Source organism: Miniopterus natalensis, chromosome 17 (genome assembly GCF_054644295.1).
Source record: "Miniopterus natalensis isolate mMinNat1 chromosome 17, mMinNat1.hap1, whole genome shotgun sequence".
NCBI classification, from domain to species: Eukaryota; Metazoa; Chordata; class Mammalia; order Chiroptera; family Miniopteridae; genus Miniopterus; species Miniopterus natalensis.
The window spans coordinates 29,085,782-29,113,608 of NC_142097.1; the positions used below are offsets into that span (position 1 = coordinate 29,085,782).

The 27,827-nt window shown below is 41.3% G+C and overlaps 1 non-coding gene across 1 annotated transcript; it reads left to right on the forward strand.

Annotated features, from left to right (window-relative positions):
• The first annotated feature begins 10,794 nt into the window (after positions 1–10,794).
• Positions 10,795–10,901, forward strand: LOC148091274 (U6 spliceosomal RNA). Its single transcript, XR_015715967.1, has one exon. It is a non-coding gene; the product is annotated as a U6 spliceosomal RNA (small nuclear RNA).
• Positions 10,902–27,827: the final 16,926 nt, after the last annotated feature.

The window sequence follows — 27,827 nt, forward strand, 5'->3', positions numbered from 1 at the left end:
TAGGCACTGTGACAGCTGGTCTCGAGAGCGTGTCCTATAGATTTATTTATTCCCGAGGACTTGCAGCCTGGCATCGGAGAGAGGATCGTGCCCCCAGGTGCATTGCCCCGGGAGCTACCTGCCGCCATGTGGCCAGTGCTCCAGCATGCACACCTGGGTTGAGGTGTTGAACTTAAACGTGGTCGAAGCCACCACACAACAGTCCAGGGACTGTGGTTCATAGAAACAGACGGACTAGGAAGCATTTCACTGAGGCCCTGGAGTATTCAAGAAAGCCGAGGTTTCCTAGTCAGGGGTCCCCACCAGCATCGCTTACTACTGAACTTAAGTAAATTATTTTACCTTTTTTTTTTTTTTTTAGACCTCCACTATTTTTCTGTAAGGACCGAAACTGAGATGACTAGATCCAAAAGTAAATGATTGAAGTTGGGTGAATAGCCTTACATAGCGGCCGATCGCAAAGGGTGATTCTACCTTTCAGTTTATCTACCTCTGGAGAGCTATTCTGCCACCTAGAAGATCAGCACATATTAATTGTATTTCCGTAATTATGCTGGTTGGTCAGAAAGGCCACTGACCCTTCCTTGGGACTCCCTGAAATTTTAAGGATCAGCAATAGCTGAGGTCCTTCACCCCATAGAGAAAACATAAGTAAGAGGTTAAAGCAAGTAAGATGTGGGGTGTTGTGTAGCTGAGAACTGGCTCAGCCCAGAAGCCCTCGGGGTTGGGGTAACTGTCAGCTGGGCCCGTGCCGCAGAATGGTGGATGTAGTCACATATATCTGATCGAGGAGACACACAGATAATTTGTTGGGGTCCTTAAATAAGTTTTGGGGTTGCCGTGTTCCGTGGTGGAGAAATTTGCAAAGAAGTTCAATGAATGAAGCTCAGGGTTGGTGTTTTGTGAGGGAAGACGGGCACAGGGTTTATGAGGAAGGTCACATTTGTGGGGAAGAGCTCTACCAGCGGGAGCCCGTTGTAGGATAGCTGCTCTGCAAGTCCCCCGGAAGGAAGTTCACGGGGAGGTTTAAGGAGCGGAAAGAGAGAGGAAATTAGAGATACAGGCAGAGGGTCCAGCCCAGCGCAGGGCCTGAAGCTCCGCGGCCGAGTCAGGAACCTTGCCTATTGTACTCAGGTTGATCTGTATTTTCACCACAGCTTTCCACCTTCCACGCAGCATCCTTCTTTTGGGGGGGAATCATTTTCTAGTCTCATAATCTTTCCTAGTGTCAACTATTGTTGACATAGAAGTGGAGTCCTTTTGCTGTTTTAAAATCCAGTAATAACCCGGGTGGGTTTGCCTCGGTGAGAAAGCATCGCCAAGTCAGCCTCAGTTCCTTCCATTGCTTTTACTCTTACTAAGGCCATCGGTGGGCCGGGTCGGATACTCACAAACCATCACGGAGCCCCATGTCTTCTCCCTGAAGTGAAGAACTGCCATTCCCGGTTCACCACAGAGGTTCCCAACCTGGCTGCTCGGGAGAAATACAGACAGAGATGACTGGGCTCCCTGCCCAAATTCTGACTTGGTTTAGTGTTATATTTTGCACTGGTATTTTTAAAAAGCCATCCAGGTGTTTTTAGTGTGTGATCAAGTTGGAGAAACATTGGTGTAGGTTAAATTATCTGCCAAATTTGAGAATAGCATCTATGGCGAGTAGAGCGCAGTGGTCTTCTGTGCCCCGCCACACCCTGGTTTAGGCGCCGCTTCGAGGGGGAAGTCCAAGCTCAACCTTCTGTTTCTCTCCGGCCTACCTCATAGCTTTCTCCTTTTGAGAAATTTTTTTTTTTTAAATCCTCACAGGAGGATATTTTTTTTCCATTGCTTTTCAGCGAGAGAGGGAGAGAGAGAAACGTCAATGCGAGAGAGACGCTTCAACTGGTTGCCTCCTGCATGCGCCCTGACTGGGCCGGGGGGACATGCCCTCGACCAGAATCGAACCCGAGGCCCTTCAGTCCGCAGGCCGACGCTCTGATCCCTGAGCCAAACCGGCTAAGGCTTGACGTACATTCCAGTAACATCAACCTGATTACACTCTTGGGCTCCTTGCCTCGGCGCCTTTCCCCACCTAAAATACTGTTTGCCATCCTACCCTCTTGGTTCTTACATTTATCCCAGCAAATCACTTTTCAGATGTCCCCATGGGGGTTTCATCTTTCAACAAAACTCAGGATTTAAATTCCTTATCTTTTCAAGAAAAACGCTCTATGCGTTCGCTCTGTAAATCGCCAGCGTCCGAGCCGCCTCTCGCTGTTGTGAGTGAGTCCACGATGCCGTGTCGCAGAGCCTCGTACTCCGTATTATTCGAGCACGGTTGGCTGGAGTCGATGTCCCCGCTCCGCAGTTTCAAATCTCAGGGAAGAAGTCTTCTCTTTCTGAACGCTCAGTCCCTTCTCTCTTCAGAGGAATGAAAAACACAAAACTGCTGCACAGCGGCTGGAGGGGCTGGTGTGGGAGAGAGTTTGGAGTAACAAAATTGAATGATTTGGGAGCAGAAATCAGCTGACAGTTTGGCTTCTCCCCAGGCGGCGTGTACTTGGCAACCGAGGCCTCTCCTGTGGACCAGGCCTGCACCCTGACACCTCGCCTTACCTTTCTCTCCACCTCTCCGCTTCTCAGCTGTGTTCTTTCTTTCCCGCAGCTCGTCTTGGGGCTCAGCCTTAAACTGCACGGCGCTTCCCTCCCGGGTGCGCGTCTGCCCGTCGCCGCCTTGGGAGGAGCGGCGCGGTAACGAGGCCTTACCTAACAGCTCAGCCCTCGCCGCGCCCGGCGGCTCCGAGCCTTGCTGAGGCAGTGTGGGGAGCAATTATCACTGCCAGCACACAGGCCCACCGCCTCCATCACTCTTGGAAAAACGATTTCAGAAACCCTCGTTAGAGCCGGAAGAGTTCGCCCTGTCCAAAGGGATTGCTGGAATGGGAACCCTGAAGGAGCATGTGACAGAGGCGGAGAGCAGGGGGCCGGAGAGACGAGCCCGTGAGGAAAGGAGTCTTGTTTTCATTGTGTCTTTGGATAGGGAATGAACTACACTCTTTCTTAAAATTGATTGATTTTATTTATTTTTTTTAGAGAGAAAGGAAGGGGGAGAGAGGGGTCAATTTGTTGTTCTAATGACTTCTGCGTTCACTGGTTGGCTCCCGTATGTGCCCCGACCGGGGATCAAACCTGCGACGCTCTAATCAGCTGAGCCACCCGGCCAGGGCTCACGTGAGGTCCCTTTTGACCCAGGTTATTGTAACCATCAAGACAGACTTAGCCACTCAAATAGAGTGAGATTTGTGCTAAACAAAATGATAAAATTAAAAGCCCAGCTCTTTGGGCTAAAGACTGAAAGTTCTGTAATCACCTTTTGGGAGCCCGAGGGGAAGACGAGGGGACTTTCTGCCTCTGTCCATGCTGAGGTGGACTGTGTCAGGCCTGAGAAGGCTTGGCCTCAAGGGCCGGAGGGGCCTGGGAGGGCTGCTCGTGGCCCCTAGACTATGGAGGACAGTAAGGAGTTTTCAGCCGGCCCCTCTGCCTCGCCCCACCCTGCGCTGCTGCTAGTCTGGGTGGTGGGCACGGGGCTCCGATCTCGGGGGCATACGCCTGAGACCCAGACCCCCCACGCAAACAGCGAGGAAGAGAGCACTTGCCTTAGTGAAGGGGAGTTGCGGGAGCAGGGTAGTGATATGGCCAGATGGCTCCCCAAGGCAGCCACGCCTGCCCTGTCTTAGAAAAGCGGCTGTGCATGTGCGCATGAGTGCACCCCGGCAAAGGGGGCCCCTGGAGTATGTGTGACGGGGCCGCCCAGGCCTAGGCCGAGGCGTGTAGAGCAGCCGCTGTTCAGGGTTCAGCGCAGCACTGGGGGGGGCTCCCTTTCTTCTGCCCTCCCCTCCCCGCTATCACGCACACACACACACACGCACGCACACACACGCACACACACGCACACACACGCACACACACACGCACACACGCACACGCACACACAGGCACGTGTCAGGGGACCTTTGCCGGGCCAGGGAAGGTGATGTACGCTTTCTGCAACCCCATCCAATAAGTAATGTATCGGTTGCCGTGCAACAGTGACACACACGCAACAAAGAACACGGGATTTGGTAGACTTGGTGCGTGAAGTTTCCTTTCCCTTCCTTCCGCTGTCTCCCTTTCCTTCTTTGAGGAACTAGGTACCAAGGCGGCTTCTTGGGGTTCATGGACTTATCTTGGGGCCAGGGCTGCCAAAGGAGGGAAAAGCGAAAGTCCCAGAGAGTCCCAGAGAGTCCCGGGGTAATTTAACCTCAACACTAAACAGAAGTGGTGACGGAAGGAAGCTCGACTCGGGGTGGCGAACACACAATACAGGGTGCAGGTGATGGGCTGTAGAATTGTGCACCTGAAGCCTGTGTAATTTTGTTGACCAGTGTCACCCCCAATAAATTCATTAGAAAGGGGAAAAACAACCCTAAAAAATATAAGGCGTGAGATCCCATTTTGTGGTCATGCTAATGAGGCACTGGTTTTCATCTGTTGTTTCTTAATGTAAATACATTGTTGAGGAGACTTTGAAAGAGACAAATGCAAAGGAAAAGAGAAAATAATAGCGTTAATTGAACATATACTACGTGTTTGGTACTCCGGGGAGCTTTCCGGTTATGTTAGCTCACTCAGTTCTCACCAAATCTCTGTAGGAATGAGGGTTTCCAGATATAAAGTTAAAGGATGGGAGAAGTTAAGTCATTGGCTTCAAGCCATATAATTACTGGAAGATAGATCTGGGATGTGAACCTAGAGAGCAAAGCTTTCTCATTTAGGGATGGGAAAAAGGAGCTGAAAAAGGTGACGATAAAAACTAGTTGGAGGCAAAGCCGAAACTAGAGCTCGGAGTCTGTGACTCCCAGTAAGTGTTCTTTCCAATCCACTGTGTCCACTGGGACTGTTAAATGCCTAGAAAAAAATAATAAATTGTGCAAGGGAAATAGATACAAAGAGAAAATTGCCATTGCCATAAAGGTATCCAGATTGTGCCTCCTTCCCCCCACCCCCCATACATGGTTACATAATCTAAACAAAAGAGCTTCAGAAAATTTCAGCCGCAACTGTAACATCCCTGATAAAGTTCTTACATAGCCTTCATTTCCCTCATGCATCCCCTCTATCACCTGCTGAGTATTATTAGATTTTACAGGCTATTTGACATGAAACTTGGCCCCTGATGAAATGATGCTATTTTAGATTCTCTTGAAGGCTCGCAAGACTAGAAATAGATTTATTATGCCATAGCTCCTTACCTTACTTGAAGAAATCTGCATCAATACACTGTCACTTTGCTCTTGAGACTGGAATTGTTTTTAAGGGATGTAGAGATAACAAATGATAATGTCATTTTATCTTTCCATCTTTAAAAAATATATATATTTTTATTGATTTCAGAGAGAGGAAGGGAGGGGGGGAGAGAGAAACATCAGTGATAAGAGAGAATCACTGATTGGCTGCCTCCTGCACGGCCCCTACTGGGGATCAAGCCAGCAACCCAGGTGTGTGCCCTGACCGGGAATCGAACCCCGATCCCCAGGTTCATGGGTCCACGCTCAACCAGCCAGGCCTTTCCATCTTTTAACATACAAAAGCATGTATGAGCAAAGAGTGCTTCAAGCTGAGAAAGCTTTTAAATGATTGTTTATTGGTTAATTGATTCATTTAGTAACTATTCAGATCTCATAACATCTTGTTTTCTCTTTATGTTTGTAATTAGAAAAGACTGAGATGAATTTGCAGCTTTTTTTTAGGTAAATGTAGCAGATCGAATGACATGCCTTCTTTATTAGTATTTGTTCCTCCTTTTTTTTTTTTTTTTTTAATTCTTACCCGAGGATATGTTATTTTAAAAGTGATTTTTAGAGAGAGAGGAAGGGAACAAGAGAGAGAGAGAGAAACATCCGTGTGAGAGAGAAACACTGATCGGTTGCTTCTTACATGCACCCCGACTGGGAGTGAACCACAACCCAGGTATGTGCCCTGCCCTGGAGGCAAACCTGCCACCCTTGGGTGTATACATGACGCACCAACGAACTGAGCCTCCTGGCCAGGCCGATCCTCGGGGCTTGGCATACATAATTTACCCTTGTTTTTCTGTTCTCTCTTTTTAAAAATATTTTTGCATTGCTCTTAGTTAATTACATTTATCTGCCTTGATTCAGATCCTTTTGAAAAACAGATGAAAAGTGGAGAGAGCTAGTTAGCAAACAAGCAAGAAAGTCACACTTACGCCATGGCATCGTGCCCGTCAGGGGCAGGTTCTTGTTTCACAGTCTAAAAGGAGCAATTTCTTGAAGGAATTTAAAATCTCATCCTGTTTGGCATGGCTCCTAATACCTAGAAAGCATCTCCTGCTTTCTATTTTGAAACAAGAGTGATAAATCGGATAAGGCTGGTGGAGCTGAGCAGCAATGTGTGTGCGGTGCTGCGAGGCTCTCGTGTTCATAGAGTATAAATGTTACGTTGTGGCTGAAACTAACTCATGTATCCTCGCGAAGATCAGTTCTCCATGTCTGTCATTTTGTTTCTGGTTTTTGATCATCTTGATTTGGATTTTTTACCTTTCTGAAATGGTGATTAAACGATATATGAGACATTTTGCAATGACTTTGTTAAGTAGCCTAACAAATGTCATTAAGCAAACATTGACTCAAACTCTGTGAGTCATCGAGAATAATCTACAAGATAAAACTGCTGATTTAAGGGCTTAGTTATTAGTATTATCTCAGAGTTGTTTTCATTTATCTCTTTCCTTCTTTCAAGATACATGCTCAAGATCAGCAATAAGAGAAGAGGTGAGCTTTGGAAGGTTTTACAATGTTTTCAAGATATCCGTGGGTGGACCTAGAGGGTATTGTGCTAAGTGAAATAAGTCAGCCAGAGAAAGACAAATACTGTATTGTCTCAGTTATATGTAAAATCCGAAGAACAAAATAAGCAAGTGAACAAAATTGAAATAATCTCATAGATACAGAGAGCGGGTTCCTGGTTGCCAGCAGGGAGGGCAGTTGGGGGACTGGGATTAGGAAGTACAGACGGGTAGTTACAAGATAGTCACGGGGATGTGAAGTGCAGCACAGGGAATATAGTCAGTGACATTGTAGCAACTACGCATGGGGCCGGGTGGGTGCTGGAACTATGAGGGGGACACTTTGCAAGATATATTATTATCTAACCACTATGTTGTACACCTGAAACCAATACAAAATAACATTGAAAGTAAACTGTAGTTTATATTTGTGTGTATATATATATGTATATATAGACACAGGTAGATAATAAATTTGTAATAGAGTCGGTTGAAAATGAAGGTAAAAAATAAAAAGTATTGGCTGAGAAAAAATATATTCGGTGTTTCTTCTACTATTGAATAAATATATGCAGTACTTAATTTTAAAAAAAGATATTCATCTGGCTATCACAGTAAAATACACTCAATTCTAACTTCATCCTTTCTAATATTAAGCAAAAAGTTCTAGTATAAAATTGTAATTATACCATCTAAAAACTAACCCTACTTCTACCACTAATCTTAGCTAAAACCCTAATACTAGTGCTGAGCTAGTTGAAGCCTTTCGTTCTAGGATTAACATTTACTCTCATGCTGAATCTAAATCCTAACCTTTTCTTAACTTTATCCTTAATATCAGCATCAACACACAGCCTGAAAAGCAAATAAGTTTTAATTCATATATACACTCTGACTGGTGGTGTTTTCTCTGGGCCCCTTTGCGAGCGGCATCCCCAGGCTCGGCAGGAAGGGGCCGCGAGGTGCGTTAGCACCGCCTGCCGCGGGCAGAGGGCGAACACGCAGGCTTGCCTGCCGCCTTCCCACGCAGAAGGCCGCCCTTGCGTGAGCGCGATACAGCAGGGATAACGGATGCCCCGTGAGAGCCACCGCTGTCGGGGGTCCTGCGAGACTGACCCGGGACTCTCAGAGGTGCGGGCTTGCCGTTCTGTCCCCGCCGCCCGGGAGGATTGTTTCCCCCCGGGGTGCCGTGTGTCCCCCGTGTGTGCCTGGTTGGCCGCCACCGGGAGAGAGCGTGGGTTTGTCTGTCTTGTACGTGTGGCCCGCCACAGCCAAATAAAGAAAATGTCTCATCCTTTGTGGGCTCCGGGTGAGGCGGCGGCCCCGATAGGAGAGTGTGGCCCTTACATCTGTCCTTGCATGAGACGAGGGGATGTCAGCGTGGACCCGAGCATTCGCATTCACCATCCCCGGCCTGACTCTTGCCCTGGTCTCGACTTGGCTCCCTGAAGGCAAACAAAGGTAGCACATCATCAGCGAGGAAAGAGAGCGTTCTCGGCTTTGGTCTTACTCACATAACAGGATGGGGCTTGAGTTCCTTGCTCGGGAGGGAGTTTTCTTCCAGAGGGGATGGTGGGGATTCTTCAGGGAGGAAGGAGAGAGATTTTTTATTTTATTTTACAGCTTGTTATAAGGATTCATTCATTCCCTACATGGGAAAGAATATAGACAAAGACTTGGAATTTAAAGTCTTAATGCTCCCTTCTTTTTTAAAAAAATAAAATTCATCGCGGTTACATTGGTTAATAAAATTATATAGGTTTCAAGTGTACGTTCTATGATACGTGATCTGTATATTGCACTGTGTGCCCACCACCCAAAGTCTAACCATCCGTGTTCCCTTCTTAAAAAGAAAGTGATTGATTGCCAAAGAGACCATAATAGTTCTGCTCTCAAGGGGAACCCTTTTCTCATTTTATTTCTCTAGGACTTGTATTTAACACATCAAATGTGGCTAATGTCTGCCCGTTGTTAGCTTGCCGTAATCAATGGGTATTTCACGGTACACAGGGGTCATTCCTACAGCGCCATCTATTTTCCTAAGCACGTGGGGCACAGTCTTCTAATAAGAGTTGGGGAAATTATTTTTAAATGGATTTTATTAAAAATTTTGACCATAGACAAAACTAGGAAAAAATAAATTGATGAACTCCCAGATACTCTCAGCTTCAACAATGATCAACATATGGCTAATCTGGCTTAATCAATTACATAATCGTCCATGTATTTTGATTTACATTTTAGACATTGTCTTATGTTATGTGAATATATCTCTATAACTTAGTGACCCTTGATTTTTTAATCAGCTTTACTGAGATGTACTTAAATGTCATAAGTTCGCTAATTTCAAATGGAAAATTCAGTCCTTCTTAGTGTATTTATCTAGTCGTTTTAGAATCACCACAATCTAATTTTAGAACATTTTCCCCACTCTGAAAAGAAACCCCATACCCATTAGCAGTCAGTCCCAATTTAACCCTGCCCTCCAGCCCTAGAGAATCACTAATCTATTTTTTTTTCTGAATAGATTTATCTATTCTGAACATTTTATACAAAAGGAATCATAATATTTTGTCTTTGTGTTGCTTTCACTTAGCATGATATTTTCAAGATTCCTCTATGTTGTAACACACACATCGGCACTTCATTTCTTTTCATTGTAAACTCGACCTCATTGTGTGGCTCTATCACATTCTGTTTATCCACTTACCAGTTGGTGGACGTGCGAGTTGTTTTCAGTTTTTGGCTATTAGAAATAATGTGCTGTGAGTACATATGTACATACTTTTCTGTGGACTGATATTTTTATTTCTCTTGTGTATATAAAACTAAGAGTAAAATGATGCATAAGAGGGTTCTGCTGTTAAAATAAAAAATGGTTAAAAACCTTTCGAGGAACCATCAAACTCTTCCAAATTGGCTGCCCCACTTTATCTGTCCCTTTTGCCTTTTTGTCCCTTGAATTTAAGAAAATACGTGGCCCCCCAAAAAAATATCACTAAAATGTTTATTGAATTAAATGGATCCTTAGCCATAAAACATACGGTGTTATAGAAAATCAAGCCTAGTTACCATGATAAAATTACAGGCCTAAAGCCTCTAAAACGAAGATGCATTTATTGTCCTTAGATAAAGGAGACAAATCTGTAAATATATACCCCAGAGTAGTTTTCTTGTCCCCTTTCTCATAGCTTTAAAGAAGAAGATTGCTTTAACCGTAGAAAGCAACGTTAATAGAGAAATGCTCCACTTTCGAGTCCATTTGTGCTTTGGTAGTTGAAGATAAACCATTGGAAGAAACGGTGACAATGATGATAAAATCATTGAGCCTAAAACGACTTGGGTGTGTGATTGTAAAAGCCACAGGGCCCTTTCTCCAATAATACAAGTTAACAAAAGATGCTCTGATATGCTACGGAGTTTATCTCAGGGTTTTTAAAAGAGAGTATCTAGGGATAGCATCGTGGCGACCGAGGTAGAAAGATTTTAAGAGAAATGACAAGCAGGTTTTAATGATAAATGTAATTTTTCATACTACGCGTCCTCTAACTTCAAAACTGTAGCACATTTTATGCACCATAGTGCGGGGGTACAGGACCAGAGAACGCTTTTAAAATAAGCATATCTTCTTACTGTTTGCATTTCTTATTCTCTGGAAGCACTGCTACGGGATATTAAAATGTACTGCAGTCCCTTTATAGCTACATAAATGCAGTGGGTTAAATTGTCCAAAATAGTGTATGTCTCTACTTGATATGAAAAGTACGCTATTTATTCCTGTAGAATCTAGAGCGAGGGAAACAGTAACTCAAAGTTTTTATTGTCACAGATAACAGTCAACGCATTTTAATTCAAACCGAGATAGTTTCAGGAGCACAGTGTTCCCTTGTGCTTTAAAGAAAGCAATTTTTTTAAACAGAATATTTTCAATTATACGGTAATACCTCTATAGGTTAAAATTCACATGTTGCGTGCTCGCTTTGGCAGCACATATGCCACGGTTGGAAGGGTACAGAGAGGACTGGCACGGCCCCGGGGCGAGGATGACACGCCAGTTCGGGAAGTGTCCCATATTTAAAAACTAAGTCGTACGTTGCAAAACAGACGTGCTCAAAGTTTAGGAAAAAGTTCACAGTGAACAAAATTAAATAAATGTGAAGTTTAAAAAAATTCCGCAAACACAAAATATCCGCCTGCTTGTAGTTGCCAAACCCCGGGCTAAACAGTCTGATAGACTGTGATGTTAAAACTCGCAGACCATGCCCCAGTTCACATATATTTTTTAAAAAAAATCTACATAATTAGAATGCAATTTTCGTAGGTAAACGTTTTGTAATAATTATAAACAAAAACAAGGCGGTATCATATTGTGTGATAACTTATGTATAAGTAATTATACTCTGTGATATTTTACAGCCCATGTAAGCATTTTATGTGTTAATATATTTTCTAAATGCTGACTTCTAAAAAACTGGCCGTATAATATTGTGCCCTTTGCTACCTCTGCATCGATTCCGAATTCGTGTGCTTCAGAAATGCGTCTGGAACACAGCACTGCATCTTTATTGTCAACACGTTTTAATTATCATAACAATGAAAACGAGTGAATACTATCAAATAGAAAATACCTTTTTCCTGCATGTTCCTTATTGTTCTCTTTGCTACATTTCCCTCTTGCCTTAGGTATTCTGTGATGACTGTTAGACAACATCTTTCGCTGGTCGTGACCTTCTGTGGAAGGGAAGGCAAATCCATGAGCAGCGTCTAACACGAAACATTAGAAAGTGATGCTGATATTTTAGAAACATGTTTTGTTTTGATTTTTTCCCCCCTCCTTGGTGTCAGCTTAACCAATTTGGCCAATTGCTTAGCTTTTTCTCCAGCCAACAGTCCCAAAATATAACCCGACAAACAGTAGCCAATGCTTCAGTCTTCCAATTCAGACAATTATTTTTTAACGACAACCTAGTCAAATCAACTCCTTCTGTCACAGCAGGTCCATTTATTGACCTGGAAAGGTTTTCAGTATCCATTTCTCATGGAAAATGGATGTTATAAAACAGTACATATGGAATGAACTCATATTAATAAAAATTAATCACACATATGTATATGTGTGTTTACTTATGTATTTATGTATTAAAATCTTCCGGTGTACACAACAATATGTTACTACTGTTTATACCTAAGTGGCTGAATTGTAGGTGATTTTTATAAATAATTCTCTTTGCAAATTTACATTTTTTAACATGAACATTCACTATCTAGGTAATACTGACTTGTATAATACTTGAAAACTTTTTCTTTTTTTAAAATATATCTTTATTGATTTCAGAGAGAGAAACATCAATGATGAGAGCATCATTGATCGGCTGCCTCCTGCATGCCCCCGACTGGGGATCGAGCCCACTCTCAGGTCACCGACAGACCAGTACTGTGCAGCTGGGAGGGGAAGGTAGTCAACACTGCCCTGTGTGTCCTTTCTGGGATCTGTGTTTGGGCTAAAAAACCTCAGCTTCTGCCTCACAGGTGTGATTTCCGACTGTATATTTAGCTGCAGAGAGAGAATTCCATTTTCTAACCTGAATGCTTGGTGAGCGCTGAGTGTGGGGGAACAGTGTGGTTTCTGGAGTAACCAGGGCCTTCCTCCCACATGATGTGTGGGCTTGGACCCATGACCTTGCAGTCTTCTGTAACGAGTTTCTCAGACAAGCATTAGAAACGGAAAGAAAATTGCATTTTGGCTGCCTTCAAAATTCTAGCAATTTGTTCAATGGCACAGAGTGTATAAGGCGAAATGCTATGAGTAATAGGGCTCGATGAAAGCAGGAAAACAATTTTGTTCACTGACTAGACTTCGGTCCCTGAGAAGGCTAAGAAGAGCTTCATTTGTTAGACACGGAACTCATAAAGATAATGGTTACTAATTCAATAGTAGTCACCCATGAAAGGAGTGTAATTCTTTCAGTCCTCACTGTATGGACAAGAAAGATACCCCGCATGGGAAGTTAACATATATAAAGAGACAACTATGGACTTGCCCTTGGAAATCAAACAACCACTTACTTTCTCTGAAACATCATAGAGGTGCTTATGTCTTTATTAGCTTTTTGAACCATAAAACCAAAAAGGAAGAGGGACTGAATCCACTTAGCTACTAATTAATTTAGATTACAAGGAGACAGTGGCAAACAGAATGAGCCATTCCGTTGGTAAAATTGTCAGTCGAATCTGTTTATTTTTTTCTAATGGCAAGAAATTGGTTAAGTGAAAGAAATGCTTCCCTCCCACAAATGTTTCCCTTCAAGGACTATGTGTTGTAATACAGATGACACCGGGTTTCCCTTTCCATGGACTCTGATAGAGAATCTCACACACTCTGATGAGGGAGAAAGGGAAAAACAGCCCTCATGCTGTGTAGCCTCTTGCTGTTTATGCGAGTCACTGTGTGGAACAGGTGAAACACTTTGTCGTATTTCATTCCCACTGTAATCATATGGAATAGGCCTCATCAGCTCTCTCGTTCAGGACGGAGAACTGAAGTTTAAGGAGTTTGTTGTTGACCAAGTTTGCGCATTTGAAGCGTCAGATCACAGATAAATCCTCTTATTTTCCAATGTTAAGCCGGTGCTCTTTGGACCACACCACATTGCAACACACAGCGAATGTGAAGATGAAACATGGGGAAGGAGACAGACATTTGCTTAACATGAATAATTGGGGGCGGGGGAGCAAACAATTCAATATAAGTCGCTTCACTTTGGTACATGGTCTAATTCTCTAATAAATGTTCCAGTAGCTTAGTCAAGACCTTCTACAGAAGCTTGTGAATGGGATGTGAAGAGCAGAGGCAGGGACTGATGCTTAGCATTTGCTATTGACCAACTTGTTTTGCCCCTTTACTTCGTGTCAATTATTATATAATTTCTGCTATTAATGTTTTAACCTTCTAAACGTTCTATTGTCTGAATGTTCCTTTTTATACGTATGCTACGTTTTCTCTCTCTGAGGATATCCAGTTCTTTTTCAATGTATGCTCAATTTGATCTCATCTAGGATATAGTAGAGCATTTAAAGCATTTAAAAAATGTTTTTATTCTGTTCTGTGTATTGTCTTTCTTCCAAGGTCACTTGTTCTGTTAGTTTTGATCTGCGTCTTTCACATTCCGGGATTTCTTCCAATGTATGTTGATCCTTGGTTGATGGTGCCTACTTCAGAGAAAACCGTAGAAAAGATGATTGGAGATTTAGAATTAGAACTCAGTGATGAGGGCACTCATCATGTAGACAAATCATATCTAGAGAATTATTAGACAAGAATTATTAGCATTTTTTTATTAGAAAAATCTTCCCATAATTGAATATCAGTAGGCACTTAATTTTGGGCCTGTGCCCAGAGAATAATATTCATGTAGCTATCTGGAGGTGGGTGTGGTATAATCCTAGTTGCTAGTGGTTTTTGAGCTTAGTGAAGGTAAAAGGGCTCTAGTAGTCCACAGTGATGTACATTGACTTTCAAAAATTAACTTCTTATTTGTATGGTACCTCATTTCTGTTCTCAGAAGCACAGACATCTCTATAAAATAAAGTCAGTTATTTTTCAGGAGTTGAGGGTAGACAGTGGAGCAAGGTGTCTGGCGGATCTACCTTCTGTTGTAAGCAAATCTTCTGCAATTGCCTCTTTCCAGCCCTGCCTCATATGTATGTTTTAGAGGTTCTTAGTGCTCCTAATTTCTGAGTCTTTCTGAAGTTCTGCACTTTACCTCCCCTTATTTTTTTGCCCTGTGTTATTGTCTTCCTTTCCCCCTGCCAGGTTGGGGATCTGATTTCTTCTGTCTTCTAAGTCAGTTATTACTTATCTATCTGCGTTCGACATCTTGTAACAGAGACAGACGATCTCTAAGTAAATCTGTTTTCTTTTCCCCTCGACACACAGTGAGACTACACTTCTCAGCTTTCCTTACAGCCATGAGACTGAATTTTTGTAATAAAATATAAGGGAGGTGGTAAGTGCCATGCCCAGGCCGGGCCCAAAGCAGCCTCTCACATATATATAGAGAGAGAAAGTAAGAAAAGTCTTTCTGTGAGTGAAAACTATATTCAGATTCAAAGTCTTTAAAAATATACAGAATTCCTGTTAGTTCTAAAAGAGGACCATATAATGCTAGGGAAGGAAGAGCAAACTCTAGTACCCAGGGTTCTAACTATAACTGAAAGGGTATTATCTTTCAGTTATAATTGAAAGAATATTATCTACTTAGAATATTTACATTGGGGGAAGTTAGTGAATCAAAGTGGAGGGACAGGTTTTATCTTTAAGATCATATTAAGTACCAGGGCACCTGATTCAGATAAGAGAAAAAAATGTTGATTAAAACGAATTCTTCTTTGAAGGATGGCTCACTCGCGGATATTAAACATTATCTCAGGTTTTGCTGTCTCCTCACAGGACGATGTGAAGAGGTGACAAAGGATGTGTGCCCTTGATTTCTGTGGGGCGTGTACCTTTACGCCCCTGCACTCGTGGAGGAGAGACCCCACAAAAGAGAGACTCCTGCTCCCGTCCTCAAGGAGTTTGTATTGGCTACCGCTCTTCTCTCAAAGGATATTTTTTAAGCTTGAGAACTAACTTGTAGCTTATTTACTTCCTCTGCTAGGAGAAACGGTCTAATTAAGCCACATTCTTCATGATGAGTGGTGGTGTTTTCCTGCAAGAATCAGTATGAACGACACAGGGTGTCCAAGTTCCTGCTTCAGGCCCCCCGAACGAGGTCTCTTGGAGATGAGAGAAGTGGGATTAGGTGCGGATAACTCCTGCTCTTGCCCACCTGTGGCTGAGGCTACCCATTTGTTCTGGCCATCTTCTTTTCTTTTTAATTTATCTTTAGTTTTGAAAGTATTACAGATGTCCTCTGTTTTTCCCCCATCGGTCCCCTCCACCCCGTGTCCACCCCACCCTAGCCTTCCCCACACTACTGTCTGTGTCCTCGGGTTATGCTTTTAGGCATGTAAGTCCTTTGGTTAATCCCTCCCCACCCTCCTTCCCTCCGAGATTCCCCAGTCTGTTCCAAGCTTCTTTGTCTCTGGATCTGTTTTCCTGGCCATCTTTGTCTTCAGCTCCGCGATGTGGAGGCCAACAGTGAGACTTCACGTCCAGGCTACATTCTCTAGCCCAGGTTTCCCGCAGAGTTTTCAACAGCCTCCTTTACTCCCCTTGTTGACTTAGTGTCTATTGTCTTCATTAACTAGAACCTGTAAGTGAGCAGGAATGGAGACATTCCAAACTGCAACAGAATCGTTAGGCTTTTGCCAGTAGCCGCTTCCTCGCGCTAAAATCCTAATGTAGGATTCCCGAAGTTAACATCTTCTTGGTCATATTTTAAAAGAGGAAAACCTTTCAGTGGGTGAAAACTAGATTTAGGTTCATAAGAGTTGAAAATACACGGAGTGCCTGTTGGTCGTAACAGAGGACCGTATAATGCTAGAGGGAAGGCCCATGAGTGTCTCTTATAGTTTCCCTTGATCACCTCACAGATGGGGAGAAGCTTTCATATTTTGGCTGAAACTGTTGCCATGGGTAATCTCTCTGTATAGATGATGATAGATTAAACTTTTTCTCTATTGCATTGATTCGCTATAAAAGAAGATAAAAGAAACACCTGGATACTCACCAGAGGGAAGCTGATTGTTGCAAAAGCATTTTCCTTCCCTCTGCCAACCTTATGCTCAAGTATGTCGTCACCTAAAACTTAAAATGGGTGAAAACCTGGATCCGTTTTAAATAATAATGCACCGTGCAAATACCTCCCTTGTGGTTCTTTTCTTAGGTACAGATACACTGAGTTGCTTGAGAGGTCGCTGCGTGAAATCTACGTTGGGGGTTGGGAGTCAGAAATTAAGAAAAGTGGTTGGAGGGGAGGTTATTCATGAGGTTGTAAGAGATGGACCCCAGTGTTGTTGTTTAATTCTGTAAAACACGTCAGAGGCAAAGGGGTTCTGAAGGAGGAAGAAAGAAGGGACGTGAAGACAGGCAGTGGAAATGGTGGTGGTAACACGGACAGTGGTGAGAGTGGAAAGGGCGCTGGTGAGGGTGGTGCTTACTGCAGAATGCAGCAGCAGCAGTGGCTGCTTACACGGTCGTAGCAGAACCATTATGGTAGGAGGTGACTCCACTCCAAAGCCCCTAGGTGCCTCTGAGCTTAGAGCCTCCTGTCATGTCTCTAGAAACCACGCCCCGTAAGTACTCAAGCACTGCTGTAAACTAATTGCTATTGCTTTTGGACGGCATCTTGCACAAAACCTTGCCACGAGGGTCGGTGCTAAATGAAGGTGTCACGTAGCTGCATGCAGCGTGACATAAATTAATGATACGGCAGACGATCTGCAAAACGTCTAGTCAGAGATTTGTTGTTTCTGTGGCAAGATTTAGCATTGCTCCATATTTGAAATTGATTTCCTTTCAGGAATTCCTGTTTCTCAAATCAGTAATGTGAGCGAGTGTGCGGTGCCACTTTGATAATGTATAAAATGCCTATTTCCATCTTTCAAATGGCACATGAAAGGTAAAAGTAAACAATGGATTATTTCTGACATGTGTGATTTAGTTTGGGGCTCTTGGTTTCAAATTGCCAAAGGAAAAGTAGTTCAGACTAGTGCCTCGCCTCCTGGCGGGGAAGGGGCGGGCTATTTATTTGACTGCCATCAAGCGCTCCGTGTCTTTGGATGACGGTCAACACGCACGAGAAACCCAGCGCGGTTCTGCTGTGAATAGAGACAGACACGAGCCTCTGAAGCCCTCTGTCTTCTCAAAATGTAGTTTCAAAAAAAGGGCGGTAGCTAACCCTTGCTCTTGCACCTACGAGCTGGGTACTGGTTTATTTCGTTCAACCTCTATAAAAAGCCTCTAATACAGGTATTAAAATGAGGTGAATGTTACTTTTGAGGGAACAGGTTTAAAATAGCTTGTCAAGATCCAAGACAGGGTTTTCATTTTGTTGTATCTAAAAGCAAGCTCCATATTGCTCTTCGGCATTCCTTTTTTTAGCTATTTAAATACTTTATTTTAAAAAATTGTATCTCTGTTGTTGAAAGACTTACAGATGCCCGCTTTTATTGCCCTTTGACCCCTTCTACCCCCACCCGCTCCCCGCCCCAGGCCTGCACCACGCTCCTTGGCATTCTTAATAAGCTTAAAATGACACACAGATGTAACTGCAATAAACAGCACAGAAAAAGATTTTATGGTGTGTACCTCAAACTCATTTGGACCTTAATAGTGATCTCATTTTTGTTTAATTGTTGATGAATTAATGAAGGAATTTACTAGTGTCCTGTTTACTTTCTAAATTTGGATAGGATGGTTTTGGACTTTTATGATTTATAGTCAAAATATTTAATGAGCATACAGCTCCCCTGTGCAAACCAACCTCTCGGCCTGGAAGCCAGCTGCACAACATCCTGACGGGTGGTCATTGTTTGCAGGGTGAACGTCAGCCCTGAATTTATGTTCCATTGGTGTTTGTTGGAAGGTGGAGAGGCCAATGCATGGCGACTTGTGTTTCAAGAATGTCTGCATCCAGGTAAGGTGGTGGTGTGTTTTTTTTTTTTCCCTTCCCAGTGTTAATGAATCTGTACTTTTTGTCACACAAAATATGAATAATTTGTAAGAAAAAAAAAATTAAACAAGATTACTGAATGTGGTCCTTGAGGGCAAGACTTTCCATCTTGAAACTCATGTTTTCATCCATAATCTCATTTTTTCTCTTTCTCGAAAAGGTGCTATTTTTTATTATGGGGTGTAGTTTTCACAACAACTGGAAGGCAGGTAGGCATAAATCCGGATTCTATTGTGGAATGAGAAAGGGACTGTTAACCTTTGTGTAAATTGTGTATGTTTACCTCTCTGAACAGACTTTAAACAGCACATTCCCTCTTTTCATTGTTCCAGCAGGCATCACAAAGCTGATCTATCTTCTTAAGACTCCACTTGGTATCTCTCTGTCCTCACATGTTACTGACATTACTCTAAGATCCCAAGGAGGTTGCATGTTTCTGGTGGTTGGAAATAAGGTGAAGTAGGAATGACCAGTTATGAAAAGATGTCCCAGAGAACGAAAAAGGAGATCAGAGATGCCGGAGAAATAAATGAAGGCCAAATTCCCGAAGAGGGGACAGTCTAAGAGAGGCCAACACATATAACAAAATAGTAGGGGATTTCATTTTCGCAGAAAAAGCACTGAAAGAGTTATGTGGACTCCAAGTGTGACCTTTGCTGCTTTTTAGCAGTGTGACTTTGGGTAGCTTAACACCACGGACCCTTCGTTTCCTCATCTGTTGAATGGAGATGATACTTAACTCACGGAGTTGTTACAAGGGTTGGTTGAAATCACCTATAAGAAACTCCGAGCAGAGTACTTAGTGCATAGCAACTACACTTTCTATTTAAATAATATGGCCCAAACCCTCTCACTGGGTCATGTCTTTCCAGTGTTATATTCTGTGTGATTTCTGAGTGCAAGCAGTGTGAATCCCCAAACAGACAAATACGCTTTTTTTGGTCTCTGTTAAATCCAAATGTTTAGCTTTTCTCTTCTGCACGCTGTCAAAATAACTGCCAAATGCTTGAATTCATGGTAGACATTTCCAGTTTCTTTTCTTCTCAGAATAGTTTCTCCGTCTGTGCCCCCCGCCCCCCATGAGTAAATGTTGTATTTCTTTATAAATAACAAGTTTGCCTTTTGAGATACACCCAGTCACCTCATTTTGTCACTCTGCTGAAAGCAGATGTTAAACAATATCCCAAATGCTATGTTTTTAAAATTAGGTAAAATTAAATTTGTTGGGCCTGAATTGCTCTTATGTTATGTGCTACCAGAGATTAGCCTCAGTGTAAGCTTATTAATATATTCATACGTAGAGAATCTAGAGACACGCTATTGTTGTTGGCCTTCAAGTTTGGCTGTTATGCCTTATTGGTGGTGTAAAATTGAAATTATTCCAAGACTCTTAAGTTGGACTTTGAATTTTTTGATGGCTTCAGATTCCATAATCTAGGACAGTGGGTCTCGGAATTGACTGGGCATCAGAATCACCTGAGTAGCTTACTAAAGCATTTTGTAAGGGCCACACGCCTGGAGATTCTTATCCATGTGTCCTGGGATAAAACTCAGGCATATATATTTTTAATAAGTGATTTCTATGCATTAGACTCGTGTTTGGAAACCAATGATGGATTTAAAAAGGGACAAAGGAATAAAAAAGGGACATTAAAGCAATGATTTTTTTTTATCACTATGAATTTTTGTGTGTACTGGACTCCAAAGGGACATTTGTTGGAAAGGAAAAAATAGGTTTAATTAAAAAAAATAAACTTGAAAAGGCTAGACATATGTTCCCAGCAGCTCCAATTCCCTTCTTATTTTATGATAGTCATATTTGACAAATTCTGGTGCTAAAAATGAATATATCTGAAATCACTTTTCTAACCCAAACTACTCTTATGAAACAAATGCCCTTATATTTTTTGATGTGCTTATGAAACAAGCACTTTACATTATTAAAAGCGAATGAAATGGGGGTTAATAAGATGGTAGAGTTATGGGCTGCTGCTCCTTGTGCTCAGAAAAAAATGAACAATATTGTCAATAAAATTTAGGAGATGCCAGAAGAGATGTCTACTGTTGTGGATCCCAGCTAGCCTTGCACAGCTCTCTGACGTAAATTGACTTATCCCAAGAGTCAAAATGAACAACCCTTGCTTTGGAACAATGGATATAGGTAGTGTAAGCTGGCCATAGAACTTGTTTTGAATTTCATTGGCTAACATAGAATATTAGGGAGGAGGTGCTGTATGAGAAAACACGAAGACCTACCATACTTGTAGGAAGCAGTCTGTCAGTGCGGCAAGGTGAAGGAGAGCATTTGCTTTCCTGTTGGCTGGGGAGAAATAGAGCTAAAATAAATTACACACATAATATACAACCCTGAGCCTCAAGGGGCTTCAATCAGAACTTGGGAAAATTCCTCAGAGCCTGAGATCTTTTTCCTCTCCCTGGAGACCCCTGGAGATAGTTTGTCCAGGGATAACTCACCTCATTCATAATTTTTTTTTAAAAAAGTAGGAAAATACATCAGCCCAATATTTATAGGTATGCTCGATAAGTCAGTGTTCTGTTGACCAAAATGTAAAACATTTCAAGGGATCGGTGACACTGTCGTTGCTGCAGGGCTATGTTGCATCTGCAAGAGATATCAGCCAAAAGGGGACTTTGTGTCCAGTGTCCGAGGCATATGACTGGTGACTGGGACCTTTCCTAAGGCTGTCACAGAAAATTGCAATACCTTTATAACCATATTTGACAGCACAAAAAGCAGAAGCATAGTTTTGAAATATGACCTCTGCCTAATTTCTTTCTTGAAGCAATCATGTGCAAGCGCACTAGTCTGGCTAAATCTAAACATCACCTAGAAGCGAAGATGAAAGTGAGACTAGGAAATGGAGCTTTTGAAAACACTAATTACAAATAAGGGATGAAAGCATAAATCTGCAACTTAATGAGTTGCTATAAAATAATCTTTGGTTTAATTACCACCCAGAAATTCCGAGTTTTAAAAAATTATGAAAATCTGCTCCTTCTTACTCATGTTGAGATAAATGCAAACATGACTATAATACTATGGCTATCCAGTTAGCCAAAAGAGGCTTGATGGCATTCTGTTATTAGCAAGAATATAGATAAATAGGTGATCAGAACTGTAGACAGGAATATAAAGCACTATAAGTCTTATAAGGAAAATTTTGCAACGTCTATTAAATATGCACATACTCATTGACCCAATGTTTTACTCCTAGGACTTAATTCTACATATATACACACACCTGGAAGTATATTAATTTTTGCTATAGTTAGCAAAAAGATTAGCAATAGATTGAGACAAATATTAAATGATAATGTAAAAGAGAATGAATAACGATGTTTTTATAGCACATTAAAATGGAATAGCTATGAGCCTGCTCTAGGTGCAGTGGTATGGAATCATCTCCAAAATATATTAAGTACAGAAACCAAGGTGTAGAGTGTGTTCCTATTGTGTGTAGGCAACACACACATGAATGTACATGCACGGAGTAGTATATACTATAGTTGCATAAATAAAGAATATTTTCACTAAAAATATATTCATGAAAGTACAATCACAGCTGTCCTCCAGGAAGCCATTGGGTAGGTAGGGAAATAGTTATGAGAGATTTCAGCATATACCTTTTTGTATCATTTGAATTTTGCTTCATGAACACGTATAAGTGATTCAAAACTGATTTTTGAAACAACTTATTTAACTTTTACTGATATTAGCTTTTCTTTTACTACATACATTTATGAAAAGTTCTGGGCATTTAAAAAATGTCATGGTTGTGGAGATAAAATATACACACAATATAAAATCCACTTCTTAAGCATACAGTTTGATGTTTTTTGATTCATAGAAACGTGTAACTATTCCTACAATTAAGATAAAGAGACTATTTATGACACATTGGTACTTTTGAGAAAAAAAAATCCTAGGTACATTCAGAAGATGGTGAGAGATCAATTACAGACCATAAATCTGTAAACAGTTAATCATTATGAACAAAAACTAATTTCATTTCTGTGGGTACAAAAGTGATTAGGGTGTTTTGAACTTTCTGGGTCATTCTTTACATTAGCCTGTTCGGAAGACAAATAAGAAGTTGGGTAACACTCTAAAAGTCATTAATAATGCATAAGAAGTCCCAAAATGCTATGTTTTAATGTACTAATGCTTCTCCAAATATTAACCTTACTCCAAAAAAAAAAAAAGTTTTAGAAAATGAAGTAAACCTGGTCAAGGAGGGCAAAATGACTGTTAATTGCATCTCAAGGAGCTTGGCTAATTTTTCAGTAATACTCCACATCTCTTCAAAGCTCTCTTCGTCTAGCCCCACTAGCCCAAGCGCACATAATTAGCTTCTGCCTTACGGTGCACTGGCCAATTCTCCACCCTCCCGCCCGCCCAGCCCCCGCACCCATTCCTCCCTCTGCCTCACTCCTGTCCTTCTGCAGATGCTCTGCTCCCCCCGAACATGGCCTGGGATGTGCTCTGCATTTTCAGCCCTGGGCAGTCCTCATGGAACCTCCGTGTTCCTAACTGGGAAGCGTGGCTGTAGGTTTGTTAAGGGTGATATTGAAATTCTGTGAGCCCCGTGCCTCCAGTTTTCTTGAGGAGCTAAAGTTGGTCTTGGTAAAAGTTTCCTTGCAATTTTATGAACTATTTGTAACCTACGGGCGTTATTCTTGTGTTTTAATTTTTGCGTCAGACAAATGCACCTTTTCCTTCTTCCCTTAATTTTAAAGTGAAAAAGAGAAACTGGCCAAAAGGAAGCCCAAGGCCTCTAATATTTCAAGGGAAATGTTCTGCAGCATCCCATAGGTTTGGAGTCTTTTGGTCCCTCCTCAGTGGTACCACATACTCTACTGGTCCTCCTGGCCTGCCCTCTGTACTGACCTTGCTAATTATATTTTGGCTTCTGCCATCTGCTTGTAGGCATTCATTAAATATTAAACAATGGCATTTTTTAGGCATTCAGGAGGGGTGGGGAAGGAGGTCGATTTCTCTTCCCCCCCTTTCACGTAAGATGTATGTAAATCCTTCCTCAGGCAGAACCTAATGAATTCAGGCCATTGGACCATTACTTTCATTTCCTTTTTAGTGTCCTGGGTAATATCCAAACACATGCTTATTTTAAATTAAATAGCCTTGTTATCACTGGAGTGTTTTCATAACTCTCCAACTTTATATGCAGACTTCAAATGCCCTTGAAGGTAAGCTTTGGCAGCTCTTTAAATATCAAACCGATGATCAATGATTTAAGAATTTCCAAAGCAAACTATTATGGAAATGAGCAAACTTTTGATGAGTCTTATTGCATTCCAGAACATTAGAGCTTGAAAGTGGTGTTTGAGGTCATGCAGTAAAGTTTTCTCACTTTATAGATAAATCCATCGAGACCCAGAAACTAACTTACTTTTATTACTAGTTTATTATCTATTTATAATAATAAAACTAAGTCTCCATATTCCCAGTCTAAGTTTCTTTCCACTGTGACAGTCTAACAATGATCGAAATGAGATATTTGCAATGTGTTGACAATACTTTATTTTTCCAAAGTACCTGAGATAGCTCTTCATGGTTTTTACTCAAAATATTGCTGAGAGTTAGGGAAGGTCAGTTGGGTTTTTGATTTCTATTGAAATAGCAAGCAGACATAATCAAGCTCATTATAATCACCCCAGAAGAATTTTTCTCTGTGGTCTAGGTATGTTCTTTCATTTATATAAATCACTTTCTCATCTATAGCCCGGGTCGTTCTACCTCTATAATGGGAAATAGTCTTTCCTAGTGTTTTTTTTTCTTCTGCAAAAAGACCTTTATGACAAATTATTTAGGACAACTTGTACTGTGCGTCAAGGTAAATGAAAATTATTTCTTTCAGAGCACTAATGTTCTTGAGGAAGTCAAGGGGTTGTTGGTAAAATATAAAGATGTGTTTTACTCTGAATTGCTATGCTCATTTAAATGCAATGTTCTGGGAAGGGAGGGAGGTCCAAGGCTTTTCACAAGTCCTTACTAATAAATAACAGATGATACTGGGGATGCTCACGACTGAAATATCAAATGAACAAGGTACAGTTCAATGTTATTTCTATTTTTAACTATTCCTCTGCTTCTCAGACAACTGTGAAATAACAAGTAGTGAAATAACACAGAAAAAAAGAATCAGTCCTTAGGACAGAAGTTATACAACAACATGGTTAGAAATGCTATTAAAAATAGTGTTCCAAGTTTTGCTTTCACAAGTCAACTGGAATACATCTAGATAAAGCAACTCTTACAATATCACTTAAATGTAGGTATGAATACCTTTAGGGAGAAGAGGGAAGAAAAGTAAAATTATTTGTTGTCTATTATATGCTAGGCGTTCTGCAAGGCAATTTATGTGTGTGAACTTGTTTAAACTCCATAGCAACCTACACAAGAGAAAACAGAGTCTCAGAGAAGTCACTTAACCTACCTAAAATGTCAGTGGAAAAGCGAAAGCAAGGACAAAAATAACATTTGCTCTCTAATGCCTGACTTTAATGTCTTACTTGTTGAGGGATATATATAGATAGATCAAGATACATCTCCCCCAAAATGAGAGATATTTTATATTTATTATTATTATATTTTACATACAAATATATATGTATATGCACACATACAGAGTTTGGAATAAAAATGCTGGTTTGCTGCTTTTGCTACAAATAAGAATTATCTTGGAGCTTTAAAAAAATATCAGTGCCCCATATCAACACACAGAGATTTTAAATTTATTGTTGTGGGGTGAGCCCCAGGTATTGGCATTGTTTTAGAAATTCCTTAGGTAGTTCTAATGGATAACTAGGGTTGAACACCACTCATTAGCGTTGGCTCTCAGATTTTAGTGTGCATCGCAATCACTGGAGGTCGTATTAAACCCAGTTTCTGGTTCATTACCTTTGGGTTGGAGCCTGTTATGAACTAAATGTTTGTGTCCCCTTGAAATTCATATCTTGAAACCATAACCCCCAATGTGACTGTACTTGGTGGTAGGGCCTGTGAGGAGGCGATAAAGATTAAATGAGTTCACAAGGGGGGGCCCTAATCCAACAGGACTGGTGCCCTAATAACAAGGGAAATAAACACCAGAGCTTTTTCTCCCCGCCTTCCATGATGGAGAAAGCAGATGGCTGTCTGCAAGCCAGCAAGAGACCTCTTCCCAGAAACCCAATTGGCTGGCATCTTGATCTTGGACTTTCTAGCCTGCAGAACTGCGAGAACATAAAATCTTGTTCTTTAAGCCAAGCAGTCCATGGTATTTGTTATGGAAACCCTAGGGGACTAAAACAGGGCCTAAGAATGGACATTTCTAAGAAAATCTAACATGTTGTTGATGCTACTGGTCCAGGACCACATTTTAAGAATGACTGGTTAAAGAAATAAAAGCTATTTAAGTAACCAGGAAGTATTATTAATAGATTATTCATGCTAAAATAACTGTCTACAGTGTATATGGTGTTGTGATGAGTTCTAGGAATTCATAGACGAAGAAGACAAAGACCCTACAATCAAGGAGCCCATGGTTTTGTCATCGGTCTAATAATAATTCTACATAAAAATAACAACTGTGTGATACTGAAAAAGTCACTAAAATTTGGGGTCCTCATATTCAGCATTGGAGAAATAACACAGGGGGATTTAGATTAGACAATGCTCTTGAGCTCTCCATGCTCTAAACTTGCAGGATTTTAGTTTGAAGGTAGGAAATATGGTGAGAGATAAGACACTGGTCCGGAGGAGCAGCAAGAGCATTAGACTGAGGCAATCCACTGTCCTTGGACTTTCTGTGAGAGAATTTGGCTCTCTGGGGAGTTTTATAAGACTATCAAAGTGAGCTTCACTATGTCCTTGGTTGGTTTCTATTACAGAGAACTCACTCATATCTTCTCAGTTAAGTCTTCATAGCTATAAATTATCCTGCCCTGGCCAGGTGGCTCAGCTGGTTGGAACATCTTCCCACACACCAAAAAGGTTGCAGGTTTGATTCCCAGTCAGGGCACATACCTAGGTTGCAGGTTCGATCCCCTGTTGGAGTAGGTATAAGAGAGAAGCAATCAATATTTCTCTCTCATATCGATGTCTCTCTCTCTCCTTTCCTGTCTCTCTAAAAAAATCAATAAATATCTCCTCGGATATAGATAAAAAACATATTATCCTCATTCTACTAAGGTTGTTTATCTTTCCATAATATAGGAGGTCAGTGACTTCTGCCCATTTGTGGTTCGACACTACTGTTTATATCCTTATAGTTTAGGAGTGAATTTATTCCAGGTTTCCCAGAAGACATAGGTTTCAGCAAATTGTATTGTTAATTGGCATTCTGGTTTAGCTTTAGTGAGTTACAACAGACTCTATCATACCCAGAAAACCCACAGAAATGTGTGTTCATTCATAGCACCTAGTCTACATGCAACTTCCCTCTTTTCTTTTATCTCTAAACAGTCTGAGAGATTTATTTATTCATCTTAGGGAGACACAAGGATGTGGGGTTAGTATATTGTGAAATTTTAGGGCCTTCTTTTTGGGTTTGTTTGATTTAGATAAATACATAAAAACATACTATTAGATTATTCTACCCACCTATGCCAGGCATTATTGATTTATGAAAGATATTTGGCTATAATTTTCAATAATAAAATTAGTAAGTTCACACATAGGACACAGACTAATGTCTTTTCAAATCATGACACTGCAAGAAAATCAGTGAAAAGACTGGTTGTCTTCTTCTGAGAATATTCAATAGCAGGAAATGACAATTTTAAACACCTTCAAATAGCAATGCTAACCCCCCAAAACTGTGTTCTTTTTCCAAAAATAGTTGATTCACAAAGGAGTATACAATTTAGCTGCAAAAGAAAACAAAAGGAAAGAAAAGAAATCCTATCCTGAGAAGATAAGAACATGAGAATGTGTACATATGCAAAATCAATGAAGAATTTAATCGTTTTGGTGTCTAATCCACAAACATTGCTATTAATGCAAAATGTGGAGTCTTTTGAGAACTGAGTTAGCCAATTCTGGGCTGTATCAGTCTGATAAACGATTGGTTGTACATTTCACTGTCTATCTGAAACTTAGTTCACAGTGGCAGGTCAAATTCCCCTTTGCACAGTGGCCAGCTGGGGCGATCACTTTGGAAGGAGAGGGATCTACAAACTTTTTGGAGAAGCTAAGAAAAATGAATCTGGGGATAACATTGAAGGCTTTGAAAAATGGATAAATTCTTGGTTCAAGAACACTGACAGTGCTATTCAAGACTCTGACAAATGAGACCACTTGGGTTTGTACATGGAGATTACTGATAGACAAGATATTTCTTCATCCACCTCAAAATAGCACCATCTAC